The 19,227-nt window shown below is 38.0% G+C and overlaps 1 long non-coding RNA gene across 1 annotated transcript in view; it reads left to right on the plus strand.

Annotated features, from left to right (window-relative positions):
• LOC123378667 overlaps positions 1 to 15,216 on the plus strand; it is a 156,007-nt gene extending 140,791 nt beyond the window's left edge. Inside the window, exons 2-3 of the long non-coding RNA XR_006582696.1 lie at positions 13,562 to 13,657; positions 14,584 to 15,216. This is a non-coding gene — a long non-coding RNA (uncharacterized LOC123378667). The remainder of the gene's footprint in view (positions 1 to 13,561; positions 13,658 to 14,583) is intronic.
• Positions 15,217 to 19,227: the final 4,011 nt, after the last annotated feature.

Raw genomic sequence — 19,227 nt, forward strand, 5'->3', positions numbered from 1 at the left:
CTGGTAATTGCAGCTGCTACTTGGTGTTCAACTGGGCCCTAAGGTACAGAAGAACCAAAAGAGGATTTGAAAGTGGAAGGGGAAAAAAATCATTGACTGTTGCAATGAGCTGTCTATATAAACATTTCAAATATCTGTCCACATTTAGAAATATTCTGAGTTGTGCTCTGAAAATATTAAAACTTTTCAAAGGTGGTTTTATTGTCCTCTACTATTACAACAGATTTATTTTGCTCTAGGAGGCAGAGGTTAACATTTTTCTTTGCTTCTAAATATTAACTTGCTTCCCAATTATAGTATCCAGGTCTGTATTTCTCTCTATTTCTCTTTCCTTTCATGTCTCTCTCTCTCTCTCTCTCTCCCCCCCTCATTCTGTAGCTGCTTGTATACATTTGGTGAGGCATTGAATCACAAAAAAATTATATAAGGATGGATGCCTTTTGTGATCTATAGTGAGCTGCACTAAAACTTTCTGTAAAGTTTTACTTTTGTGTAGTGCTATATATTGACTTTTTATGTGTCTAAGAAATGGAAACATTTTGTCTCATATAAAAAAAAGAAATATATTTTTTTACTGTGCTTCATTCACAGACCACATCAGAGGTATTCTAAGAATAGAATAGATCAAATATATTTTATGGAAATATAATGAGAAAAGGATGTGTTCCCAAAACTCACTCTGAACAAAGGAATGCAACATAGTCAGGAATACTTTAATGCGCCTAACAATTTTCTCATGTGAAAGGCTGAAGGAACAGCCTTGGTTTGAAGAAATCTTCCAATTCTCCCCAGGCACCCTGAACTTGAAATCAGAACTAGGAAAGCTATACATTACAAAAAAGAAAATGTATGGAAAAAGTGACTGAGGGCATTAACCAAAAAGAGACATTTTGAAAAGAAAAGAAACATCAATATGAAACATTTTGTCATGTTTCATTTCATTGATCGTATGTTTATTTTATGTGCTCTGGAGTGCTGAAGCTTAGAAGTAACTACATTTCAGGAGCCTCACATTAGACCTGTCAGTCTGTCTGTAGTGAAGACTAAGTAGGGAGAAAATAATCGAAAATAGAATATGTGGCAATTATTTGATTTATGTCTGCTTTTATCAGATTGAACCGCAACTTTAGAAATAGACATAAGATTAGCAGCTATTAAAGACACTGCTTGTGTGACAGATACAGGACTAGAAGGTACACCTACAATGTAAAATAATTCATCCTTTTTCACAGTAATGCAATATTTTCTCCTTAAATAGTACTGTAATTAAAACTGCCAATGTTGATTAGATCAACGGTGTCGGAAAAATGCATTTATATTAGCTCTAATTAAATCTTTTAGCGAAGTCACAGTCAGGGTTGCCAGTTTTGGTTGGATGAATTCCTGGAGTTTTTATCACATGATATAATCTTCCATTAAAGATTAACCTTTAATTCCTGGAGACTCCAGGACAATCCTGGAGGCTTGGCAACTTAAGTTACAGTTTCAAATATGATTTAGTCCCCGATACAATAACACATACTGCGGCTACGATATACAGCTTCCGTATATTCCTAATTAAAGGGCTTAGCTTTATCTGTAGCATTTCTCAGATTTCAAGTTACTTCCATCATTCTACCCAGGTTTCCAGTCCTTTTCTCAAACAAAACTCCCATTGACTTTAATGTGTTTTGCCTGAGTAGGGACTTCTGGATCAGGGTCAGTATTTTTCAGAGAACTAGTTTATTTCTTAGCTAATAAACAGGCACTACAATTTAGTAAAATACTTCATCATTAGTTAGGTCCTTAAAACAACTGGGTTAAATCTGCCCTAGGATAATTTACAAGGCTGCCTTAAACACGGGGGGCAAGCTGACGTGGGACAGAGTATGACAGGAGCATGGTGTGCACTGGCAATCCATGGAGGTGCAGCCTCACAACTGTCTCCTTTTTTGTGGGGTGGGATTTCTCACCCTCAGACCCTTAGAACACCCAGGTAAAGCACAATGAGATACGTGGGTTTTCTGAATCTCACCTTTAGGTTTCGGAGTAGCAGCCATGTTAGTCTGTATCCGCAAAAAGAACAGGAGTACTTGTGGCACCTTAGAGACTAACAAATTTATTTCAGCCTAAGCTTTCGTGGGCTACAGCCCACTTCTTCGGGTGCAAAGAATGGAACACACAGACAGCAGGGGCGGCTCCAGGCCCCAGCACGCCAAGCGCGTGCTTGGGGCGGCATGCCGCAGGGGGCACTCTGCTGGTCTCTGGGAGGGTAGCAGGCAGGCTGCCTTCGGTGGCGTGCCTGTGGAGGGTCCGCTGGTCCCGCGGCTCCGGTGGACCCTCCACAGGCACGTGCTTGGGGCGGCGAAATGTCTAGAGCCGCCCCTGACAGACAGTCAACTTTGGATCCATGGAAGGCAAAAGGAAAACTCCCCTTGAGTTAAGTGAGACCAGGATTTGGCCCTAATGGCTATATTTGTATATAATGGAGCAATGCAAACTGCATATGTTATTACAGCCCCAATGTCACAGTAACAAGCAATGATAATTTATGCAATTTAGGAGTCTGAATGGGATTTCAAAGACCTGCCTCCAGGGAATGATATTATTCCTCCCTCCGCCACCTTACCCCCAGCTCCCAACTTCCCCATCTGTCCTCTCACTTAACAGTAAAACATTCTGTTAGGTGCAAAACAATAACAAAGTGACCTGACTCTTTTTGGACTTTCTATTTAGTCCAACCACTTCATTATACCTTTCTTTTCCCCTAAAATCCTAATGGCTTTGTGTGTGTGTATGCCAAGAACACCCTAACCAAGGTAGGTCATTTCTGGGAAATACAGGAAGAGGCACTTTTCTTTCTCCGATGCCCCCTTTCTTATCAAAATAAGTTCCAGTTGTAATAAACAACTTGCACATACAGCAAAGTATATCTGACCCAAAGCATTTGTTGAGCTTTCAGTTTTTGTCAACTTCCCCTTAGCCTAGGGTTACTGAAGTACAGAAGGAGCCAGTCTGGTGACATTGCTTAGCAGTTACTGATAAGAGATGTTGCTTCAAGTACAGTACTGTGGGTGTTCTGGCATGTCAAACGACAGAAGGAAGGACTGTCAGTCTATAGAATGGTGGAGGATTTAGCTCTCACCTTCCTGAACAATGCTCTGAACAATGTTAATTAAACACCCTTTTTATGATTAGGCTGATGCCTAGAATCTTTAGTTCTAAGGTTGCTTCTCACTATCTTCTGTTTCTTTTTGAAACAGCCTGAATATGTGTAAGACACCACAAAATGAAAAACAAAACAAAATGGAAAAACCTTTTTGTGGTAACTGGTATTGGTACTTTAAAAAATGAAATAATATGTAGCTATTTTAAAGTATCATTGCCCCTATTTATAAGGGAGGAAACTGAGGCACAGAGAGGGAAAGTGACTTACCCAATGTTACACATCAGATCAGAGGCAGGAAGAGAATCCAGGTTTCCTGATTTTTGTGTCCAGTATTATTCAGTTACCGCTGTCGTTTGACCTGATAATTTCATGTCCAGTCCTATCCAAAGATACATTCAGTTTCCACACTGGACCCACTTCGTTATAGAATGGGATAAATACAGAAGCACCCAAATTTAATTAACTGTGTCATATAATACATCCCCCCCGCAATTTTTTTTATAAATCTGTTTTAATTAGCATGTAAGAAAAGCTGTTGATCTGTTATTGTCATAAGAGAAAGAGGGAAATATTTCATGCTATAATTCGGACAATGTTTAGCTTCCATTCCTCTATCTAACCAAGAGAAATAGAATTAGTTTTGTCATATACTGTTACTGCTTTTTATCTTACCAAGGATTCCTTCAAGTACTATCAAACTATGATATAGTCTTTGGAATAGTAGCTATCAGGTAAATGCTGAATATTTAGATTTTGTTTTTGCTCTTGAAAAAAATCTATCACTTTCCAGGACCCTGATATCTTGGACCAAACTCCACTCTGAATAGGTTGTCATGTCTGTCACCAAGTTTAGAACAAGCTTTCAGAAGATGCCCTTCAGCCGAAGTGTTAAGAGGAATTGGTGAGCTTAACATGTTTCACCCGCTTAATTTAATTTGGAAAAATTCAACCAGAAAATGAAGTTATTAACAGGTTGGTACATCCAGAGATAAGATGATGTCACAGGAAAGCAGTCAAGTGGGTTGCTTGTCAAGATATAAAATATGTATCTGTCAGAATCAAATGATAGATAAGCTATGGCTGGGTATAGGAAGTGGTGAAAGTAGTACAGTATACTCAAAATAAAAACTGAATCCTACAGCTCTGGAGCACATACTTCTAGTAACTATTGAAGTGATCATTAGAAATATAGCGATTTGGGGGGACAAAAACTGCAAAAACATAGTGGTGTGTTGGCAGTGGTCAGGAGAAATAATTGCAAATGGTATAGCAGCACTGGACCTCAAACACAGAGGAGAAACCTCCCGCTGGGCTTGAAAGGGGGCTCTGTTGGTTGAATGATCAACAATGGGGATGGATAAATAATTCTTTCCATTGGTAACACAGACACCTTCAGAAAAGTACCTATCTTGTTGGCTTGATGCAACCACGTCAGGGCTACTGTGGTCAATGTGAAAAACTTTTGATCCTTTATTCATTAGGCAGCTTTGGGTCAAATAAAGAATTCACCAACATGTTTAGTAGGGCAATGCCCACATCATGTAAGTCACCATATTTGGCAACAGGGATTTAAAGGTAATACTCAGTTTGGGTCTCCTTGATGCTAATTCAGAATATGGCTTTAGTAATATAAAACAGTCTACTTTAAAAGGAATAATTAATATAGGTTATCATTTTTTTCAGGTAGCTTGATTATGGCACAATAAATAATATTGGTATTGCGTTGTCACAGTGATTAAGACCCCAATCCATGCATACATGCATATGAAGTTCTACTGAATGTAAATTTCAGGATTGAGATTTTAGATTATAAAATTTGGGGGGCTGATGCTGTCTCTAATATATGTTTGTTGAGCATCTGCTCCAAAAGGGGCCTAATTGTGACTGGGAATTTTGAGGGCTACTGGAAAACAAATAATGCTGTTTGTGAATTTTAAGACTAGAAGGGACTCTCTTATGATCATCTAGTCTGACTTCCTGTGTAATTCAGGCCATAGAACTCCATCCAGTCAATCTACATCAGGTCTATAACTTCTGGTTGAACTAGAATGAAAATATATATATATTTAAATCAAGATTGATTAAAAGACTTCAAGTGATGGAGAATCTATGAGATCCCTTGCAAAATTGTTTCTGTGGTTAATTACCTTCACTATCAAAAGTATTTCCAGTTTAAATATGTTTAGCTTCAACTTGTATGCTTTGGAACTTATGCCTTTCTCTGCTTAACTAAAGAGCTCTCTACTACCAGAAATCTTCCCTCCAATTGTAAACTTGGATCACATCGCCACTTAAGCTAAATAGGTTAAATCTCTTTGCAAAGTAGATTTTTTTTTCCAGACATCAAATCATTTTATTGGCTTTTTTTTTTGCCTTTTTTTTTTTTTACCCTTTTCAATTTTCCAACAGCCTTTTTAAACTGTGGACGCTAGCTCTGGACATTATATACCAGTAATGGCCTCTGCAATACCATGTATATAGATAATACTGCTTCCCAATTCCTCCTTGATATTCTCTTTTAATCCACCAAAGGATCTGAGCCACAGCATCACACTGGGAGCTTATGGTCAGTTGACTAGCCACCACAAGATCTTTTCAGAGAAACTGATTTTCATGATACAGTTCCCCATCCTGTAATTGTGTCCATTGTGTGTTCCTAGATATATACTCTTTCATTTGGCTCAGTTATAATGTATGTTGGTTGAATAAGCCCAGCTAACCAAGTGGTCAAGATCTCTTTATGTAACTGATCCTTACCAATTTTTGTTTCTTTGAATTGTATCAGCAGTGATTTCATAGTTAGTTCCAGATCATTAATAGAGACATTGAAGAGCATTCGGAAAGAACAGATCCCTGTGAAACTCCACTAGAAACAGCTTCATCCAATGCTGGTTTCCTATTAGTAATTACATGTTGAGATCTATTAATTAGTTTTTATTCTGTGTAATGTATTGTAACACTTCTGTCAGGTGTTGTAAATGGCAGCAAGGGCTGGGTTCAAATGTGTAGGGGACCCTCTTAACACTAACAAACACTACTGGCTCAAAACCCCACCCAGAATTTCTGGGATCATTAATACCTTCCCTGGTCCCCACTCACAGTCACTAAGTCTGTGTATGAAACAAGGACAACTTTTTTTTAGCAGAAAAGAGAACACAGGCTCAGTGTGGACAAACATAGCAATGATATATCTGATAAATAATGCACTCTTCCATAGTAACTTTTTGGCAGTAGTCTGTTAACTTGGTTCCTAGCCATCTGATGTGAATTCCCAATAGGCAAATGTCCCTTTACTGCATCACTTCCCCCTTCCCCATCCACTAAACACCACCGAGGATTTGGTGTCAGTGAATAGCATAGTCCCAGAGTCCTCAGGTGCATTCAGGCAGGCCTGCTTCCTAATCCTAATCCTTTTGAGGCCTTACCTCCTAACCCAGCCACAGTGATGTCCGCTTTATTCAGAGGCTAAGGAGGAGGGACTTCATTAGAGTTTACTCAACTCTGTTGCTGCTCTCTGCAAAGAGCCCTCTCTGCACTGTACCCTGTTGAGATGTGCAACAGATGGGGGTAAAAAGCTTCTTACCCTCCAGAATGTCAAGCCACAGGGTTTATATGTGCTCCATTGATTTGTATAGTGCTAATTTAATCAGATACAATCTGCTATAGTTAAGGTTGTAATTTAAAACAATCTAGATGTTTTCAGACATCACACTTTTAAAATAAAAATACATAATTCATCCATATTTGATTCAAGAAATAAGAAAACGAAGTGTTAGTTTTCCAGTACTGAACATTTTTTAGATTTGTACACCTTAAATTACAAGGGAATTTTTGTTAAAGAGAGAGAAGAAAAGGAAGAAAAAATGGGAGGTGATCAGTCCACATATGGTCTAATATTTTTCCTACTTTGAAAATTATAAAATAATTCAATGACATATTCAGGATGAATAATTGTTTGCTGCACATGTTTCATATATATGGGTTTATTACACAGATCACATGGCTTAATTAGGTAATCTATATTATGTTCTCCAAAGAAGGTATTTGTTCAATTAGATACATAATAAAGGTTTCAAAATATCTATTTAATCATGGTTTTGGTGGATTGGTGTACTGGGTATATAATTACTGCAACTATATCTACATATATTAGTATAGTCCATGATTTCATGCTAGTCTGTGTTTTGTGTAGTCCAATTCTTATTTACATAAGGTGGGGACAAGATACTTTTACCTTTTTTTTGTTTTCTTTATTCCCTGTCTAAAAATAAACATATTACCCCATAAAATCAAGAAATTCCAACCGCAACGTTGAAATGCGACTGATGAATAAAACTAACCAAAGCCAGGAAATTCAAAGTTTTGTCTGACATTTTGTTATCGTACCATTTAGTCGTCGCCTTTGAGCCGTGAGAGTGGAGGAGAATGGCGTGCCAACCTTAACTTTGAATTTCCTGGACTTTGTTTCTTCTTGTCACACAAACCTTGATATTATTTAAATGTGGTTTTCTTTTTCCTTTTACTAATCTGATATTGTTCACTCAGCAACTGAAGCTAGTATAACTAATGATAACTAATTGAGATTTCTTAGTGTCTCTTCATCTTGTTCATTAAACTAAATTCTGAGCTCTACACAATCTTGCAATTGCTCTGAAATTCTAAGTCTCCTTGCAACTGTTTTGAGAAATTTGAAATCTAAATGATTCTTTAGTTTAAAACACAATGTTTCCTAGTTAAAAGGCAATATTGTTATATTTGTCTTCTTATGAAATTCATTATGTATAGCATAATTTGTCTCTCCATAATACCTACTTTCTTTCAATTAGGACTGAAGCGAGTTACTCAAAAGTCTGGAGGAAATACAATAGCTTCTTTGTTTGTTTGTTTTTGTTTCATTGAGACTACAGAAGGAAACTGAAGTGTGTGTCACTGGCAATATAATGCAAGTTTACAGAATTTTTCTTCTGTTTACCGTAAATCATCTGAAGACCAGCAGCCTATGGCACTGGGCCAGAGAAATGAGATTATCAAGTAAAGAAGCAGAAAGATGAACAGAAAATCATGTTTACAAATCTTGATGAACATCTTCCCTGATGTTCAACAAGGACCTGATTCAGCTCCCTTCGAAGTCAATGGAAAGACACCCACTGACTTTCAGTGGGAGTTGGACTGGACCCTTATTGCTTGTATTTGGTCACTCTTCTGAGCAATACAACCTCACCTAGAATGAGGTGAATTGAAAAACAGTGCAAGTGCGGAGTGTGCATGCGTGTGAGTATACAAGGTACCTGAGGGTATTGTTTTCAGCTTTGATCTAGCTAAAAGAGTTATATTAGCTGCCTTTGCTTGTCTGACTGAGCCCAGTACTGTGATGTGCTAAATTCTCCAGGATCAGGCCCATTTTCTGCAGCTATAGCTGACTAGTGAGAATTTAACAGTGTTTGAAATTGCATAAAATAAATGTATAATTCATGGATACCTAGGAAGCATCAGCCACTGGACACAGCTCTACTCTTCTGAGCGGTGGTGTCTGAAGCATAGCCTGAGATATATATGTAGTCATTTACTGGCCTTCTCCTTGTAGTTGAAAACTTTAACGATTCAAGTTTTTACTATGGGTAGATAAGCAATCTCTAGTCACATATCAAACTGAATTCAAACTGGAACGGGTACAAAGAAGGGCCACTAGAATGATCCGAGGAATGGAAGGCCTGTCGTATGAAAGGAGACTTGAGGAGCTCGGCTTGTTTTCCTTAACCAAAAGAAGGATAAGAGGAGATATGATTGCACTCTTTAAATATATCAGAGGGATAAATACCAGGGAAGGAGAGGAATTATTTCAGCTCAGTGCTAATGTGGACACGAGGACGAACGGATATAAATTGTCAGTCAGGAAATTTAGGCTTGAAATTAGACGACGGTTTCTAACCATCAGAGGAGTGCAATACTGGAACAGCCTACCGAGGGAAACAGTGGGGGCGAAGGACCTCCATGACTTTAAGATTAAGCTAGATAAGTTTATGGAGGAGATGGTATGATAGGATAAGGGGCTTAGTCAATAGGTCAATTAAGTGCCACACTGGTAAATAGTACAATGGGTCAATGATATGATATCCTTAAGCTTTTTCCAGAGGGTATGGCTAGAGAGTCTTGCCCGCATGCTCGGGGTTCAGCTGACCGCCATATTTGGGATCGGGAAGGAATTTTCCTCCAGGGTAGATTGGCAGTGGCCCTGGAGGTTTTTCGCCTTCCTCCGAAGCATGGGGCAGGGGTCGCTTGCTTAAGGAGTGGGTGGATCGGCATATGAGGCCTGCATCTTGCAGGAGGTCAGATTAGATGATCATAATGGTCCCTTCTGATCTTGAATTCTATGATTCTATGATTCTATATCACAGATGATACAAGTACAATCAAATATTATAATTGTGTGTTTATTTTACATAACTAAAGTTCATTATGGCCTCTGAGCAGAGGTGGCCCTTGGTGTTGCAGTTTGGGCATCTCCATTCTTGGAGTGTCTTGTTTTATTTAAATGAAGGCTAGCCCTCAGCAAAGCTAAGTTTCTTTGATATGAAATTATCCCCCCACTCAGAGAGGTTCAATGGGGTGCAATGCTGTTATCTTCTGTGAATGTGAAAGGTTGAAAGGCCACAGAACCACAGTTATGTTGGGCTGCTGTGGAAGGTCACGGAGTGGTTGTACAGAAGGACTCCCTGTTTCACCCTTCGTTGCACTGGAGAAGGTAGTTTTTGAGGTTGGAATGGGGAAGTGACCTGGGGAGCTGCTCTTGTATGAACTACTGTGACATCCAGTGCTTAAAACTCCATGATGGAGGGCCCCAACCACCACTACAGACCCTCTTTATGGAGCAGCTGTGCAGCTAGTCTGCATCCTGCCCTCAGGTTTGGGAGGAAGATCTTTCTCTCCACACATGGATGGCTGCTCCCTAACAGCCTGTTTACTTAGCATTTCCCCTGAGTTTTAACTGACCATCATAAAAAAGAATTAAGTTTTCAAATATAATTGCAACAGGCTTGGATCATTTTTAGGACATTTTTAGTAATTTTCATTGTTCATGTATTGATCTTCACTGTCCTGTGGAAGAAACCTGGTTGCAACAGCTCATCATTCACATTATTAACGGATCTTAGTGACAGTTCTTCGAAGGACTGAACAGAACAGAATGACAAGTTCTGGCATGCTGGGTTCAACTGTGTAAACTAACATTTACAATTTCCTTATCATATAAAATCTTTCTGAATAATCTGGTCCCTACGACTTAAATTGTAGGCTTTACTATATTATCTGCTAGTTCTGGTTCACGATAGCATGGTAATGATTATTATTAAGCCTCACAAAACTCATCAGAAGCATGTACCTTTCATTATACCTAATTTACAGGTACAGGAACTTAGACACATGGTGGTGAAGAAACTTTTTCAAACTTATTCAGTGAGTCATTGGCTGAGCCACGAATACATTCTTTGGAGGAGACAAATAATGTGAGAATTGGATCTAGAAGTCTTGATTCCTAATTCTACCCACTAAACTATGCATCTCCTTATAGGAATTCAGAATCAGGAGTAATTTTTGAAAATTTGTATTTAATGAGGCTGCAAATTACTGTTCTATCAATAGGAGTAATATGCAATAGTAAGCTGTACAAATCTGCATTTCAAAAGTTTTGAGGTACTTTCATTACTAAACGTTTGAGTTGAAGTATGAAATGTGTACGTATTTCAGATATCTACTAAGACTTGCAGCTTCACAGAAAAGCACAAATGTTGTTTGACCAGTGACTCATACATTTTTTGTGATTCATAGGTAGCACCACAGATATGAGGGCTATAACTGATCTGTTTGGTTATTTAGTATATCTTCCTGCTGGTTCGTTCTCTATAATATATTCTCCAGAGCTTTCTCTGGTTTGTTTTAAGTGTATCGAACACTGGTGTGCTAGCCATTTCCTTTGAGAGGCTATTCCACAATTTAGCCAGGATATTCTGCTTACATTTTCCCTTGTACCAACCAGAATTATTGATCTCCCTTTTTAGAGTTTCCCCCTTCTAATATTTTGTCATCATCTAGGAAGGGATTTTCAAAAGTACTCACCATTGGCCAAACTCTGGAAGTTTTACCATTGACTTTGAAGGGAACAGGCTTAAATCAATGCTGATGTTTTGAAGATTCCACCTTTAATATGTTGTTTTGTCATCAATTCCTTTCAAACCACTAATCTTTTTTTGTTGCATTTCTTCAGACTCCCTCCGATGTGTCAATTTTTTTTGACAGTGAAGGGCCCCAAAGCAAATGTATATCTCACATACTGTAGGCATTGACTCCTATTTCTGTTTCCCAGCACTGTGATGTGATGCCTATACATAAAACCCAAAACGGCACTGGTATTTTGTTACCACATCACGTGGCAAACTCAAGGCAGAGTTCATATCCCAGACACTCTGAATTAATTTTGAGAGTAAGATTCTATGACAACCCATGTCAAATGCTTTACTAAAATCTAAACCTACCACTTCTCTACATCCACTGATTTTTATAATTCTATCTAAGAAAACAATCCAGTTTGTCTGGAAGGATTTTTTTACTTTTTAAATTTGAGCGGCTTATTGCTATTCATTTTTTATAATTACAGGTGAAATTTATAGTAATACAATTTTGAATGTAATGTAATGACTTACAACTCTGAAAAGGCATAACTCTCACACTAAGTCTCAATATTGGATTTACACATGTAAGTCTTTTGGATGTACAATGAGCTGCATGCTTGTCTTCCTCCTGGCTCATGTCCTACATCCCAAGGGCAACAGCATATCAATGGTGCTGTGTAGCTGAGAGAGAACTTTTGTGATCCGTTGGAAGATGGTGCTTTATACACGTCAACTATGGGGAAAAGTCTGTGGTCTTTCCTGACATAAAACTGTCCCTTCTGTCATGTGACTTGCTGACCCACTTCAGAGCCCCAAGAAGAATATATAGATCTAAATTTCATAGGAATCTAAAAGGTGTGCTACTTTTTTACTGAGGATTGATATATATAAGCTCCTGGGTAAAATTTTCAAAAATGCCTAAAGGCCAGATTTTTCTAGGTATTTCAGCATCTACAGATGCAGATAGATGTCTAATGTGTGCCTAAATGCCTTTTTAAAATATGTACCTAACTGACTTAGGAGTCTGTCTCATTGACTTTCTGTGAGTCCCAGATTTTTAAAGGTATTGCTTTGCTCGGTGTTGCAAAGCCTAAAAGTGGGATTACATGCAGGTAGAAACTTTTCTCATGAGCAAGTTATTCTGTAAATGTTCAGTACATGGATTTTTGCACCTTCTGTCTAAAATTGGGCAATGTTGGATAGATGACCATAACTGACAGATCGACAACTGATCTGAAGAAGAGTGGAGTTTGATGGTTGTCTCTTTCTCCAACAGAAGTTGGTCCAATAAAATGTGTTACCTCATCCACCTTGTCTTTCTAATATCCTGTGATCAACATGGCTACAATAAAACTGCAAACAACTGATCCAATGTGGCAGTTCCTATGTTTTCCTGTGCTGAAAAGCATTCTGAGAACTGCAGGGTTTTAAAGTTCTGTTCTGTAGGGAGCTGGGATGCTCTGAGCTGGGCTGTGGTCAGAGTTGTGGTTGGATTTCTGCTTAAAATTTGTTTTTATTTTTCTCATATACTTGTAACTAAATATTTAAATTTACAATCAAATGTCTGCTTTTGATCCTTATTTTAATCTCTGATTTAATTTGAGGTAAATGTATGTTAGAATGTAAGATAAATGGTAACATGCTGTATATAGCAAGTTGTTCTGCTTACCATAGAGGATAAACCATTACTCCTTCATCAGCCAAAATCCAGGCTTCCCCAAAGTGATGAATAACTCTGACTTTGTAAAGTGACATTTTTTGTATGACTATTGCAAGGTTTGGGGGTAATTCTGACTGGTAATTGGTTAGTTGGTGTGACTGGTTAATTTTTCCTTGAGTGGAGCCTTCCATTGTAATGTAATTCTCACCATTTAAATAGTTATCTAAACAAAACATTGCAGAAGATAGCAACTATGCAGAGAAAAAAAAGTAGATGTTTTGGAACGACTTAGAATAAATTACATGTTGTTCTGTGGGAAAATCTTACAGTATGACTGCTATGTTGTTCCCAACATCAGTGCCAGATCCACTAAGCTATGCTTTCCATGTCTGTGGCCCTTATCACTTATGAGATGATACTCTTCCACCAGAAGTGCTACCCCGACAATGCGTATTAATGTATAGGTCTTGTATATTTATGCTTAAGTAAAAACCTAAGAAGCAAAGAAGGAATTGACAGTATAGGCAAATACTTTCAGAGAAGGATCCAGGATGCTATAAAAGCTTTAGTGTGGCTATTGTTTTGCAGGGAAATGCATGTACTTGTCATCAAGGTATTCAAGAATATATCAGCATGATTGTACAAGTTGAGTACAAGAACTGTAATCAAGAATTACATCATTTGGTAAGACAAGACCTGGAGGAATACAGCAACAGAAAATGTGCATAATTAGAACAGTGAAGTGAGAGAGGCAATGGAGAGGGACTTTGGTAGTGTTAGAAATCTCACTGAAACATGTAGTCCCCATTGTCCTGTCATCAGGCATCAGACAATAAGTGCTAATGGAATAGGAAGACCTCAAAATACAGGGAAAGAGCATGGGATTTCCCTTTCCCAACCTTGCTAAGTCTCAGATAACCATCTAAGGTAACCATCTGCTGTGTCATAAAAGAGCTTCTGTCCCTTTATGGACAGAGACCAAAACAGAAAAAAAAATGGAAGCAATAAATAGAAGCTTAATTTGAGAATGACAGTTTGTTTTGAAACTGGTCTAAGGGGATTAAGAAATTAGAGAATGGTCAAATCTTTCTGCAGAACTCCCCATAAAGGAAGAACTTCATGCAATGAAGGAGCCATTAATTAAAAGTGTGATGTGAGTGATTCAGAATGATGATGATATGGCTACTTTTAGAGCTTTCCCAGAAGTGTAGTTTAGCCTAATAGTACATAGTGGGATTGAGTCACTGATTGGGATTGGAATTTGCACTCCCTCACATCACCCAAAGGGTATCATCACATACTCCTTCTCCACTAAGAGAGAACCATCTTAATTTTCATCTGGTGCTCTAAACTCCTTCCCAGACAATACTGCCCAACTTTGAGTTTGTACCAACCCAGTCTCTTACATCTATAACAGAAATGTTGTGAAAAATTTAAACATTGCCTATGTTACTATGAGCATATATGTATGTATGTATGTATGTACCTGCTAACTTTCAGGAGGGTTGGGTATGTTGTCACTAGTCTCATTTGGACCTTATCCTACTTAGAATTACTTGTATTTTATAATATTTTGCCACACTACCTTGTGTTTTGATTCTTTTTTATAGTACAAGCTAAACATGGACAAACCTGGTCAGAAGATGAGACAACTTCAAAAAGCACCAACCAAATAGGTGCTGTAGGAAGGGATGAGGATGACTTCTTTAGAGTTGGTGCCCCAACATGGTGTTGATAGTCACTAGCATTGGCAGTACAAATTACAGAATGAGAATACAACTGACGCCCTGTCTGCTATACAAGCCCCCACAAGCAGCTTTCTTTAAGAGTGTGATTCTGAAAGGAATAATTCAAAAATTTTACATGTAAATAAAAGTCCGAGGGTTAACATTCATTTTTTAACCTTAGTATTGAGCTGGCAAACAGAACACTGCAAATAAATGTTAACGGAGTTCTGAAAATCACAGGAATGCTAATATTGGATCTAATGTCCAACCGATGTGAAAGAATGTTATTGCATGCACATAGTTTCTACTGGTATAAATTCCATTTTCAGTGATGGGAGAAAAGTGTGATTCTGAATGGGAATGACTCCAGTCTGCTGAAACAAAGCTGGAAAGGGGTGAAATCATTGTTTCTCCCTCTGTACCTATAAGGTGGCTAAGTGGTTATGTGAGATCGCAGGTGTTCTAATGATTCCAGATGACTGCTGGGGTCCTCATGTGTAGAGTCAGTTGCAAGATTGTGGCCTTAATTCTCTTAGGTAAATTGCTTTAATTCATTTACCCAAATTGCCTCTGGCAATGTTAGAGCATTCAGCATATTACTTAATAAAGTATTAATTGATTTCTGCACATATATTGTAAATGTCAAATCCAACGATGTAGGTCAGAGGCAAAAATAAAAATAAAATTAAATTAAGAGTATATGCATCTGCGCACTTGAATTTTATAGAGCAGATTGTTGGTTATGGCTACTTTATGCTACTTCAGTAGTGCAAAGCTGCCATAAACTTACCTTAAAGGGGCACCCAAGGATTGTCTTCAGGCAACATGGAGCCAAACTGTCTGGCTATATACTACTCGCTCCCTTCCTGCACTTAGTGTACATGTTGGAAGTGGGAGGGCCACAGAATGCACTGCATTCTTCCTGATTCCTGCTAGCAGAATGATCCTTGTGGTATTGTTGCAGTCAGTGTAATTTAGAGCAGCCCTGTGGCTACTCTAAATTACACAGAGGGCCTTTTTGACCCCTCATATGACCCATGTTTGGAGAAACCGAAAGGTAATGTTAGATCCACTTTTCCCTCCTGCTCTACTCAGCTCCAGTGAATGCAGATTTGATGCAACTGAGAATCTGGTCCCTATATTTTAAAACCCCTTACAAATATGGTAATAACTAAACTGACATTTTAGTTTTGCTTCTGTATAGTATGTCTTTAATATGATTACTACTCTTAACATTTAAAGGAACTCTGACAGTTATGTAATCCTTTCAACATTTAAGTACAACAGGATTTTATTATTAAGTACACTGGCTGGAAATAGAGCACTTTTTTCATTCGCACTATAAACAGTTATGTTGGATTAGTAATCCTGCTTGTCAGAGTTGTTCACTGTTTGATATTAATCAGTAGGTTTATAAAAGGTGCAATAGAAGACAGAAATGAACAGCGAAGAAGCGGTAAACTGTGGTTCCATAAAACAGACTGTACCTAATAGGTATGTGCTCAAAATTTCTTGCATGGCAAGTTTCATTGATGATTATCCTAGAGGAGGGGAGATACTGTATTATGACAATGGTACTTCTCCTCTCTTTCAATACACAAATTTAGTGCTTTCCATATATGTGTAATAGCACACACTGTAGCAAATTTGAAAAAAGAGTTTCTGGAATAGTTTTGGATACACAGCACATAATTTTATTGGAATATGTTACTCAGGCTGTTGTCGAGATCTAAAATGATATGCCATGGCATAACATTTATGATTGAATGTTACATGAGAAAATGAGTAATAGCCCTGTGTTGTATGGCTGTCACTAATCCATTGTTAAAACCGTACTCAAATCACTTCACCTGACTATTCCTATGTCACTTGTGGGTTGTTATCTGAGAGCTATCATTAATTTCTGCAACCTATGTGGCTCTGTGGGTTTTTTAATACTTCTAAATCTCTATTACGCATTTATGCAGCACGTACAGAGAAGCTATGCCTTTTAGTTGTAAATGTCATCTCATGAGATCCTTAGATGATCAAAGTGAAACTGACACCATTGTAACATAAGATGTCTTGAAATGGTGCATAGTAAATTACTATGAATGGTTAATGAACATACATGATTAATTAAACAAAATATAGACATATACTAAAAGGTTTTCTAGTAACAGTCAAACATCTTGCCTCGTTGAAGCCCATTACAGATATGTCCTTATATGTACCCAACATAATACCAGGTACATTTAATGCCAATATAACAACATAGTATTGTAAGACCAAATTGTAGTTAATGGACTTTTCCTCATGGCATAGATATACATTAATTGTGTTTAGGCATGTTAGTTTACATAGGCCTCTTTCAACTTAAACCCTGTTTTTCAAATCATGCTTATGATTTTTTTGTTTAAATAATCTGTATTAAGTAACATTAATCCTTGTTATGAATATCTTTTGATGGATACATTTTAAAGTAACAAATCTTTACTTTTTAGTCCTTCTTCCTAAATTTATTGTCATTTATAGTAGGATCAAAGTTTCAAAAGACTGCAATCACAATGCTATTTTTTTTGAGAAATCATAGAAAATTAGGGTTGGAAGGGACCTTAGAAGGCCATCTAGTCCAACCCACTGCTCAAAGCAGGACCAATCCCCAGACAGATTTTTACCCCAGTTCCCTAAGTGACCCCCTCAAGGATTGAACTCACAACACTGGGTTTAGCAGGCCAATGCTCAAACCACTGAGCTATCTCCCCCCTGTGGACATAGAGGATTACAAAAGGCTGTTTATTAATACAATTAATTTTGTCACTCAAACCAAATTGAGTTGAGAGACTCATCCCAGAGCAGTCCACAGTGCTTCATGAAACACTGCTGATCTACGAAGTATTAACAAACCTTGCTTTGGATGGGGGAAGGGAGGGAAGGTGAAGATAGACTTTCAGCTGAGAATAAATCCCCCACACTGGCAACCAGTGACACAAAAAGGCATTGCTCAAATCAGGAGACACAACATGTTTGTAGTGGGCTAGATTTAGCCTTAGCTTCCACCCTCGTGTAAAGGGCAGTTCATAGTTGTGCTGCCCAGGTGGAAACCTAAGGAGTTGTAACTCAGAAAGTCACAGTTCTTCCCCTGGTTTTCTTTTTTTCCTGGTGGGGGCAAAAAGTAAGTTACTGCAGCCCTTTCCAGGCTGTACCTTATGTCCTACTTCTTGTCTGCAGCTTACTGGAGGCTGGAACCAAGGCTCTGTCTATTCCCCAGCCCCTTCACTCAGGAAGTGGAGCTGGAACTCCCCACAGCATCTGGATATATGCTCCATGCAGCAGAGTGGCAGGGTGGGCGCTTATACCTCCTTGTTCCCTTGTGCAGCTACATCCGATCAAGTGACAATCTGCCCTAGTAACAATAGCATGAACATGAGGCGGGCTTGGAGCCATCTTTGCTGCAGAGTAATACATGTCAGAAGGAATAGAGGAGTAGTGGAAGGACCCCAATATAACACCAAGATGCTTCCTGAAAGGTTTGTTTTTAATTTCAATAGGTATGTCCAGAGTCTAAAAGTAGTGTTAGGAATAGAAAAGATTGATGCATAGGATAAAAAATAAACCTTTCTTGCTTGGAAAGTTAACTCTGTAGCTTTTTTACAAAATAAGCAAAGAAGACAATTTCACTGTTTTCATGTAGCACTTACATAGATAGCACTGATTTGGCCTTAGGCAGCATTATTCTTAGTTTTAACCACTGTCAGACTTCCTGCCAATTAATACTCTCCATTACCACATTATTTTCAAATACTCTGATTTTTACCTTATATCTTATTAATTTGAATATTTTAATAGTATTGCGAAGCTAATAATTTACTCAATGAATTTAGCCTCTCTTTCTGCTCCTGCAATGTCTGCGAGTCAATCATGCATAATTACTCAAAACTTTTCTTTGATTAATTGAATTTTATTCTATGGATCTATCCCAAACAGTTCACTGTTGGAAACACAAGCTTTTATGTAGTTGTAATTTGCCTCAAGTCATGTGGTATGTTTTTCTTTTTGCTTATTGGGTGAATGTAACTCTTATAATCAGGGAGAAGAAGTTGAAACCTTTGGGCCTTTTAATCTCTTAAGGAAAAAATAGCAGTTTATGGTGAGGCTGCAGAAAAGCAGGATTAGGGGATTTTAGAAAATGTAAACTTTTTCCTTTTGGGGCTGCACAGGCCTTTTCCAAGGCATCAGTCCTGGAAAAAAAATATAAGCTACTGTAGTATGGACAGGGGCATAGTTAAAATATAATTTTACACAAAGTAATTTCCCATAATCTGTATGGATTCATTTGTGAAGGATATTGTCAAATGTCTATCTCATTTATTTACATGCCTCTAAGTCAGGGCTAAAGCTGTTTCAAAAATTTTGCACTTTGACATTTTTTTGATTTAAAAAATAAACATTTTTTGAAAACATTTTCACCATTTTCACTTTTTTGGGGGTCAGCTTGAGTGAGGGCCCGATAAGGGATTTTGGGAAGCCTATGTCAAACATTGTTTG

Source organism: Mauremys mutica, chromosome 10 (genome assembly GCF_020497125.1).
Source record: "Mauremys mutica isolate MM-2020 ecotype Southern chromosome 10, ASM2049712v1, whole genome shotgun sequence".
Lineage (NCBI taxonomy): Eukaryota > Metazoa > Chordata > Testudines > Geoemydidae > Mauremys > Mauremys mutica.